Genomic DNA, 9,582 nt, shown 5'->3' on the forward strand with positions numbered 1-9,582 from the left:
CAGCGCCGCTTGGCACCATCATGAGAGCTGCCCTACGGATGAGAGAGAGACAAAACACAATCCTGTCCTCGCATCTCACGTTTAAAATGCAAAATCCGAGGATGTAAGAACCCCAGAACATAAATCCTTGAGCTGTGAAAGCCCAAAATCTAGAGCTAAGTGTTTTTACGCACATTTGTGCGGCTAAAAAAGGCCCACTATAAAATAGTCCTTCATTCGGATATATTTGATGTCGTTTTTCAAGAGCTTAATCAGTCCTCCACAGATATTTACAAGAATAATATTTTCCCAACAAATTCACGAAACGCCTTCTCATAATAACAGCAAATCTATTTCTGAGACATTTTTTTTAATTCAGCTCTTTGTGATTATAGTCAACAACCTGTCAGGAGCAACAATGGCCACGAGAGGGCATTGTTTCCTCACAGAACTAGACCAACAGCTCACCAAGGGCCCTCAGAAACCAGGACAAACTGGGACCTCATTTCACTCCATGTAAACTAATGAGGCGAGGAAATAACGATAATTTGATCGGAGATGACAGGAAGGAAGGACCTGAAGCAATCAGGAAGGAGGAAGCTCATGTTTGACTCGTTAATCATCAAAGACTTATTCTTCTGACGGTCATTGTGACCAAAATTAGGAAATTGAACATCTGCACACAGCATGTATTTTAGCAGTTTAACTGCCCAATGAAGCAGACATCAAGAGACACCAAGAAAAGGTCTGCTTTGCTTTCACTAAACTTCTAGATCCGTCCTGAACTGTTCTCCCACAGCGATATTTAAGCATTTCAAAATGTTGCTAAGTTGTACAAGATGCACTGTTTCCACTGTCTTTGTCACATTTCTCTGTTGCTTTTTAAAAAATCTGTGTTCAGAAGTCTGAGTCTTAAGGCAGGACTGATCCATGTCTGACTGAGCTCATCCTGTTTCAGGTGAAGGATTTTTGCCCTCTTGCTCCATACTGGAGTTCACCCCCCCCCCCCCCCCCCCCCCCAACAAAAAGACCCAGTTGTTCCTCAGGGTACAGCTAGAACAAAGAGGGACCTTTTAAAGGTAGCTTCTCTAGAACATTCAACAATACATTAAACATGCAAAAGAAAAGAAAGAACTGAGTTATTGGTGTTTTTGTTGGATATTCTTTAAATGTAGATTTGGGGCAAAAAAGGCTGTCATACCTTTGTCTTAATGAGATTTCATTCGTGGTTTTCTAGTTATTTTTTCTGGTCTTTTAAATATTTTTTGTCTTCAATCAGCTGCAGTAAAACTGATCAGGGTTATTAAAATGTATTTATTTAAAATATGTTAACATTTTCTAAATTCAGCTTGTTAACAGGAGTCACTCAGTGGGTTTACATGCATTAAGAAAAAAATTGTTGCCTTAGTCCAACTTTACTTTTGATATGCATGTAACACTTAAGTCCAGCTGAAGTCTAACCGAATTGACCTAACCCTAATCGAGCTAAAATGCCCAGATTATCTCTGCATGTAAACACGATCCCAGTTAAACCGAGCTATGACGAGCTGGGCACTCCCCTTCCAGAAGTAACAAAACTACAGAAGCGGTCTTCTGATGATATCATTGCCACACCATCAAAAAGTACAATACTTACCAAATGTACTAGGCTGCAGTATTGTTGTCGTTCATTTTTGGGTACATCCCGTTTTACTCTTTCTGCTTCACTCCTACCAGTGCTTGTTTACTATTTTTGTTGCTGGGGGTAAGGGTATGCAATTCCAGTCAGGGAGGGCCGGTAGCCAGCACGTTTTTATTTTTACTTTGCTTCAACACATCTGATTTCAGTCAGCAGGTGATTAACAGGCTTCTGCAGAGCCTGATGAGCTGCTGCCCAAGTGTTTCAACCACTGAATCAAGCGTGTTGGAGCAGAGAAACCATTAAAACGTGCTGGATACCGGCCTTCCAGGACCGGAATTGCATACCCCAGCAATAGGCTAATTGGAAGAATTCCAGCACATACTGTTGCAAAGACAAATTCACTTAATTTAATTCAATTTTCTAACAGACATATAGGATAAAGGCTCCCACTTTGGTTAAGGACTTAGCTTGACTATTGCCATGGCGTAGCTCGATGTACATGTAATTACACTGAGTAAGTCATTTAATTAAACTGAATAAAAAACTGATTATCACTTGCTTGCTTCAACAGAATACTATTCTAGTTTGGGGCCACCCAGAATCCCTCTGTGGGGACCCCGAGCCACACTTTGGACATGCCCAATGACTAATTGATTGTTGGGGCAGATTGGTCACTTACACTAATGCTTGCTGATCTGTGAATCCTTGGATCAATAAATGTGGAGTTTTTTTTATGTGCACTTACATCTCATTTTCTCATTGCAAAACTCAAGCTGAGTTGAAAATGAAACCAACTTCGCTGTACCGTGCAAAAACCCAATCCCAAGCTAACAAAGCCACCTTCAGAGAGAAATAAAATCCACAGCCATTCTCAATCATTCGCTTTTATAAAAGAAGCTTGACATGAATCACACATTTCTAGCTTGGCAGAGCATGGCTGCAGCCAGTTAAGTTTGTTCGATATCTTTGATTCATGCTTATGAATGAGTCAGAGTTTCCAGTAGTTGTAGGAAAACCATCCAGTCACAGCTTAGAGTGGATGTGACAGCAGGGTAGCTGCTTTCTGAAAGGAAATGAATGGGAAAACTTCAGAAAAAGCTCAAAACCCTTTCACTGCTCACTCAGTTACTCAGTATATAAACTGATTGTTACACGTGAAGCTGTCATACAGGCATGTGTTTATTCCAGACATGTCATTTTGTGCACAAATGACTTAATATTTCTTTTTTATAATTGTTTTCTTCCTGCATTAGTGAAGAACTCGCTGGACATAATGCTGTAATTATTTCTATGCCTCTCGTCCAGAGCACCTTTGAACATCGCCTGCATTACTCATAACTGTGCACAAGGTGTCCTGTTGGGAAACAGGATGCGACAGGTTGAGTCGTTGAGAAAAGAGATTCCGATCAGATTAAAAAAAAAAAAGAGTTCATTTACTTTAAGTGTTTATGTCACGTTGAGTGTAGGAGGTTGGACCCAAGACGCAGAAATTCCCAGAACTACTCAAGGCAGGAGAGGTTTAAAGAAAATAATTCCTTTATTAAAAGAGGATGTGCTGAAATCCAAAGCACAAATAATAAGACTTACTCTCAAAAACTCACTGAAAATTCCAAAACAAACAAAAGCTCACATATGAGCACAGACTCGGGAAAACTCGAGAGGGGGAACGAGCAACGCAGACACATATGACAATGACCCAACAAACACTGAAGGACGAGCCAGGCTTTTAACACAGTGGAACGCAATCAGGGGAACAGGTGACAGGTGAAATCAATTAACTACATGGGAAGGGAAAACCAAGCAGAGGGGAAGATAACATAACCTATAAAAACACTACATAACCAAACCTAGAAACTAAGGGCCAAGATAAACAACTAATGACAAGAGGAGTAAGGAAGACTAATTAACAAGCGGGGAAGGACACAAACACTAAAGGGAACAAATAAAATGAAATGCTGAACCTATAGAAAATAAAACTACAGAGGGGTGACTGGAGAGACCTGAGAAGCTGGAAAACACCAGGAGGAACATGAGGAGAACACAGAGGACAAACAGAAGGGGGCTGGGGACCAAGGGGACACAGAACATGACAGTTTACTGTGTAACTCATAGCAGAGCCTTGGAGACCGCATGTTTTGGCGTGTGAGTATGGCTCAGAGCATAAAACGAGGGGCCATGGTCAGGATAAAAAGCATGGGTTTAATTGTTATTCTAAAAGATGTGCATGTGTGAGATGGCTCAAACAGCTAAACATTTACTTTCACTATTTTAGCTTTGGGGAAATATCCTGGAGGCATACAGATGGTGGGATTTGAGTAAACTTCACTGGATTCTCTAATTAACCTAATTACAGTTTACAACAAAGGTCCAGTGGCTTTAAAGCTGCTTTTATTGAGGACGTTTCTGAGTCGCTCAAATCTAATAGAAATCTTATCTGACTGCTGTGATGAGTGACTGAGTTACAGCAGAGAAGCACGGAGAGGAGTCTGAAATCATTCAAGTTTAGAAACAGATAAATAAGTCCCGAAAAATAAATATTTCACAGCTCAAATGGCAATTTAGAATATTTTAAAATATTTCCACTTGAAGGAAAATCTCAAAAATGAACAATTATAGAGTTTGCAAAGGGTTTCAGTTTTGAAATATCTTATTTAAGGATTATTTAAACAGATCCAAATTATTATTGAGGCTTGTGATCTTGTTATAGGTTTTATTTCAAACTTTGCTTATCAAACTGTTTCAGCACATTAATAGCCAAGAGTAAGAATAAGAATTTAAATATTAACATTTTTATATTAGGGATAACATTTTTAAAAGCCTTTAAAACATTCAGTTTATTTTTTTTTATTTTATTTATTTTTTTTTGCTTTTTTATTTTGTAGATTTCCTTTAATTGGTTTAAATTAAGTGTCAAAATTAGCATCAAAACATCAAAAGGAGCTTGAAAGTTATAATAGTTTTATGGTCGATATTAAACGTGTTCCTTAAGTTTTTTCTATAAGTCCCTCTCACATAGCAGATTTATTATTTGCAGTTTTAGTACCTTCCGGATTGAGCCGTCTGAGGAGTCTGTCACTTAAAGAAAGCAAGCTGGAGTTGGCCACGTCCACCCATCCCTTGCTCAGGCTGCTATAAGCTAAGAAGCTCCGACATGTAGGAGGGGTATCAGAGAAGAGCAACTGCTACTCCACCAGCAGCTCTCTCTTGCATGGAAGGGTTGGTTTTATTCAAATTTACAGGCCGACCGATATAATCCACTTTTTCTATATCGGCCATCGGCCAAAACTATTTTTAAAAGCCATTTAAAAAAAATAACAGGCACCTGTGTAGCCAACTGCCACCACTACTAGATTGAAGCAAGGACCCGAAGACCCCAACACACCGTTTTTTTTTATGTTTTGAATTTGTTTTATATTTGAAGTTCAATAAATATCAAGAGATTTATTGACTTATGTCAGTTATATTGCACACAGTGAGTGTTCAGTTGTCTTTCACAATCAATGTTCTGCTCAAATGTGTATATGTATCGGCCTAAATAATCGGCTTTAGATATCGTCATCTGCAACAAAGTTCTATAAAAATTGGTATCGGCATTGGCCTTAAAAAAACATATCGGTTGGCCTCTATTCTAATTTTCCTTTTGTTTTTCAGAAATGAGGCCTTTTTGAAATGGTTCTTTTTGGGAGCATAAATCCTTAAACCAAAAACTGACAGAAAACAGACAAACAGGTTTTCATGTTTGGAGTGTTTGTAGAGGCAGTACGGCCCGCATGGCAGCACAAAAGTATTCCAAAAATGAGTTTTGCATATTATGTCCTCTAAAAGATACATAAACTACACATTTGCTTTAGAATATGTCTGAAACAGTCACATTGTGTGCCCTATAATTCAATCTGTGTGTCGTTTCTGAACGGGCATGCTGCAGATTGGTGTTTTTTAAAGGGGAACACATTTAATTCAATGGCTGTTCAGCAGCTCATCAAGCTCTGCCGACACCTGTTAATCACCTACGGAATAAATCACGTGTGGTGGGACAGGGAAACAACTAAAACATGCTTGACTGCGACACCAGGACAAGGGTTGCCTTCCCCTTTTCATGCTCTGCATATGACTCATGTCATTCATGCCATGCACATAAAACCACAAATTAAACACATATTCATGGTGGTGATGGTGGTTGTTACTTTCTTGTAAATATTTTGACAAACGCCAAGAGGTTTCTGGGTTTGTCTGGGTTCTGTCATCCCCCTCCGACAAGTCACCTCACCTCCCATCATTGCACAACAGCTCTGCCACACTGAAGAGACCTTGTATAAATATTACTCAGTAAGATGTTAACAGAAGGGCGGCCATATTGGTCCTAACTGTTATTACTAAATAAACTGCAAAGATAAGCTGTGTTTCATAATTTTCATTCATAATGCTGCCAATTATCAACAGAGTGCTTGTAAAAAAGGGTCACTAGCTGTGGTTCCTCGTCTTTTTCCCTAAAATTTTATTCCCGCTTTCTTCTGAATCTTCTACAATCATTAGACTTTATTTGGTTGGTGCTTTCTGCTCATATAAGCAGAGAAAAAGGCACTGTTTCCAGCAGAAGAAATGAATTGCAACAAATTATTTCACTTTGAGAAACATTTCACAATAATTTGGCAGTTGCCAGTGGTTTAGACACCCCCCCCCCCCCCCCACCCCACCCCACCCCATTGAGATGCTAAGGTGACTTCTGGCCAAAGTGTAACAATCAGACCATAATATTTTGCTTCTGATTATCCAAACTCAGGTCATTCCACATCTTGTTAGTTGAAATTTTACTCCTGGTGTCTTTTTTTTCTTTCTTTTTTTGAAAAGCAACAACAAAAGTTAAAAGGCCTGATGCCAGCTGCACCACATCCAGAGCACAGAGGACAGTGGGCTGCCTCGCACGAAACATTAGCCTTACATTACTTAATTTCCCGTGGAGAATTCCCGTGGAGTCATTCCGCTCAACACAATAGCCTCTTCCACCGACAGCACAACCAACGAAGATTTGCTGAGCCATTAGGCCACAATAATGAAATAAACGCCAGAGTGAAAAATGATTTCCATCACTTCTGTCCTCATCGAGTCTGATTTGTGTTAAACAACAAACATGCTTTGGCTAATTTCTGTTCAGACAAGCTTAGTCTTTGTCAGGAAAAATGTATTATGTGCTGGATGCACATACTGCTTACAGAAGATAACCAACCACTGTCATTTATAAGTGACCATGAGGTCATCCAAAGGGGTTCAGAGGAAGACAACTGGACTTCTTTGGTTTCTCTGAGACATTTTGCTTCTCATCCAAGGAGCTTTGTCAGTTCTGACTCGAATATGGGAGAGTGAAGCTTATAAAATGTAGTTGTCTGTTGTTGCTTAAAGAATAGAAACTACATATGAATACCCCTCTTCCATACCTCCTGAGGATTAAGTAGTTTCAGCTTCCCATAATCCTGTCAGAACTGACAAAATCTCATCGGATGAGAAGCAAAACATCTTCAAGAAGCCAAAGATGTCCAGTCGCCTTCATGCAAACCCCTTTGGGTTATCGTGACCTGGATGACTGAGAACCTTCACCAGTGTAAACGTGAAGTAATAAACCAGAACAGAACACTGATTAGAAATCATAACTGGGATTGCTCTGACATGCTCAGCCAGAAAACCATAACAGTATCAAAGATTTTGATCTGCAGGTCGGTCTAGACATGATCCATTGTAGCCTCAGGAGGCCTACCATTGGTTCGGCTAAGTTTAGGCTGGGCCAATCGCTGTAGGATGGGCTCATTACATTATGGTAGAGCAAATTTTTGAACGATGACTGAAGAGCTGTGACAAAGCAAAACAAGGACAATAGTGTCAACTCAGGAATGGTGCTCATTGGATACGACTTTTGGCGCTAGCTTTGACTTAGAATTTAGATTTTCTTTGACACATGAGCAGAAAGAGGTACTTAAGTCCTTTATTTTGAAAAAGAACTGTATATGGCACACTGCCCAGCTGAATGATTTCTGTAATGATTAATATATCATGTTGTTAATTGCTCTGATTGGTCCTAGCACTGTGCAGTTGCACAGATTGCATAGATTTCACCCCCATGACCGAGCTCTGTCTATGGGTCGTGGCCACGCTATACATTTACATATGTTTGCCAGGCTGCCCAAGCACCAAATTTATAAAACATTTGATTAATTCTTCATTTTGTCTATTCACCAAAGAGAGGACATGATGCTGTCACTCATAACAGACTAAATCAAACCCCTTTATCCCTACAATGATGCTACAGCAAGACTGCAGAGTAAATGTTTTAGAACAATTTTTTGAAAGAGAGAGAATCTGGGAGTTCATTTTGCAAGGAAAGAAAGAAAACTAAAGCTCATTATTTACCCCTCTGATTTTTTAAATGATCTTCAAACCTTTCTAAATGGGTGAACTTCCAAAATGTTTCTATACCAACATGCTATGTGCAACATTTGACACATCAAAAATAAACAACACAAACAAGAACAACAGCCCTTTTTCACAGCAACCAACCTGTGCATTTAAATAGTAGCTGTGTGAAAAACACTTGCAAGCAGAAGTTCCTCTAAATGGAATGCGGCCCTAAATGAATCCGCCTGCTCCTTTCCTAAAATGCTGTGAAACAGAACCACGGATGGATCGGATTTGCTTTAATGGTCCATCTCTTCACTGATCATTTGTGAAGGCAGATACTGAGATGAATTCCAAAACGTGTTTATGAAAGGGGACAGTGGAGTATTTCATATCATACTGCATTGTGTATGTTGTGTGTTACTGTGTTGTATAGTTTTGTATTGTATTACAGCATCTCATATTGTGTTGTGTCATCTTGTGTTGCAACTTATTGTATCGTATCCATAAAGTCACGTTTTACTGGGTATTTTATGATTTTTCAACCTTATTTTGTTTTTTTGTTTTCCCATCGTGTTTACATATCTGGGTCTTTGAGAGTTTATCGAAGAAAGATGTCCTGTTCTGGAAGCACTCGGTGGGACAGCTGTGGTTCAAATACAGTATTTTGTTCTTATTTATCTGTTTGTCTTGCACCTTTGTGCGGATATGCATATTTGCATTTATCTATAACTTGTTGGTTAACCTTCATTTCCCCACTCTCGTACAAAAAACCCAATTTTTGTTCTACTCTGCTCCAATTCTGAATTGTTTCCTCGTTTTCTGGTTCTTAGCTGACAGGAGACACGCCCCATGTGTTCTTCTGCTGCTGGAGTCCATCTCCATGGTTGGAACCAGTGGTGGTTTGAGCTGTTTTTGCCTTTTTATCACCTTGCACCAGTCTGCCCATTGTCTTCTGACCTCTGCCACCAACTGGGTGTGGTTCAAAGCATTCTCTTTAAGCTCAGGAGATGTTTGTGAAGCACTTAGTTGTTGGACAATTACTTCTGTAACATATAAATTGGATGAGAGTGTGCCTGCATGGGAATTATAGGAATTCTGTTCCAGTCGAAGATCTGATGAAAATGAAGCTCAACTGTCATTTGTCACTAATTTACTATCAAATTCATGAGTTTTTAAAAATTGTTATTATTTTAAAAAATAGACTTCAAGGAAGAGTTAATTTGTTAAATGATTCGTGCTCTAGTGGGTAATATGAGTAATAGTAAAGCTTATCTTTGTTGGATCTTTTATTGTGTTCTGCAGAGGAAATAGACCATAAACCTCCCTGCAACCACATTTGTGTCCACCACCGGAAGTTTACGAAAGGGTTTAACATGATTCAGCACCTCAGAAGCAGATGATGCGCTATTTTCTCCCCTTTCATGTTGCGCGCAATGCGTCCTGGAGTTTTTACGCAGCAGTGAATGTTTTCTTTTTCTTGTCCTCTGCTCATCCTCTGTGTGTACCTGAGAGAGGCACGTCTGTCCTGGTCCTTCCTCCTGATTACGTCACAAGCCAGAGGTTTGTGCTCGCGCTGTGCTCTGACTGCTGAAGAT

This window comes from Nothobranchius furzeri, chromosome 11, assembly GCF_043380555.1.
Source record: "Nothobranchius furzeri strain GRZ-AD chromosome 11, NfurGRZ-RIMD1, whole genome shotgun sequence".
In the NCBI taxonomy this organism is placed as follows: Eukaryota; Metazoa; Chordata; class Actinopteri; order Cyprinodontiformes; family Nothobranchiidae; genus Nothobranchius; species Nothobranchius furzeri.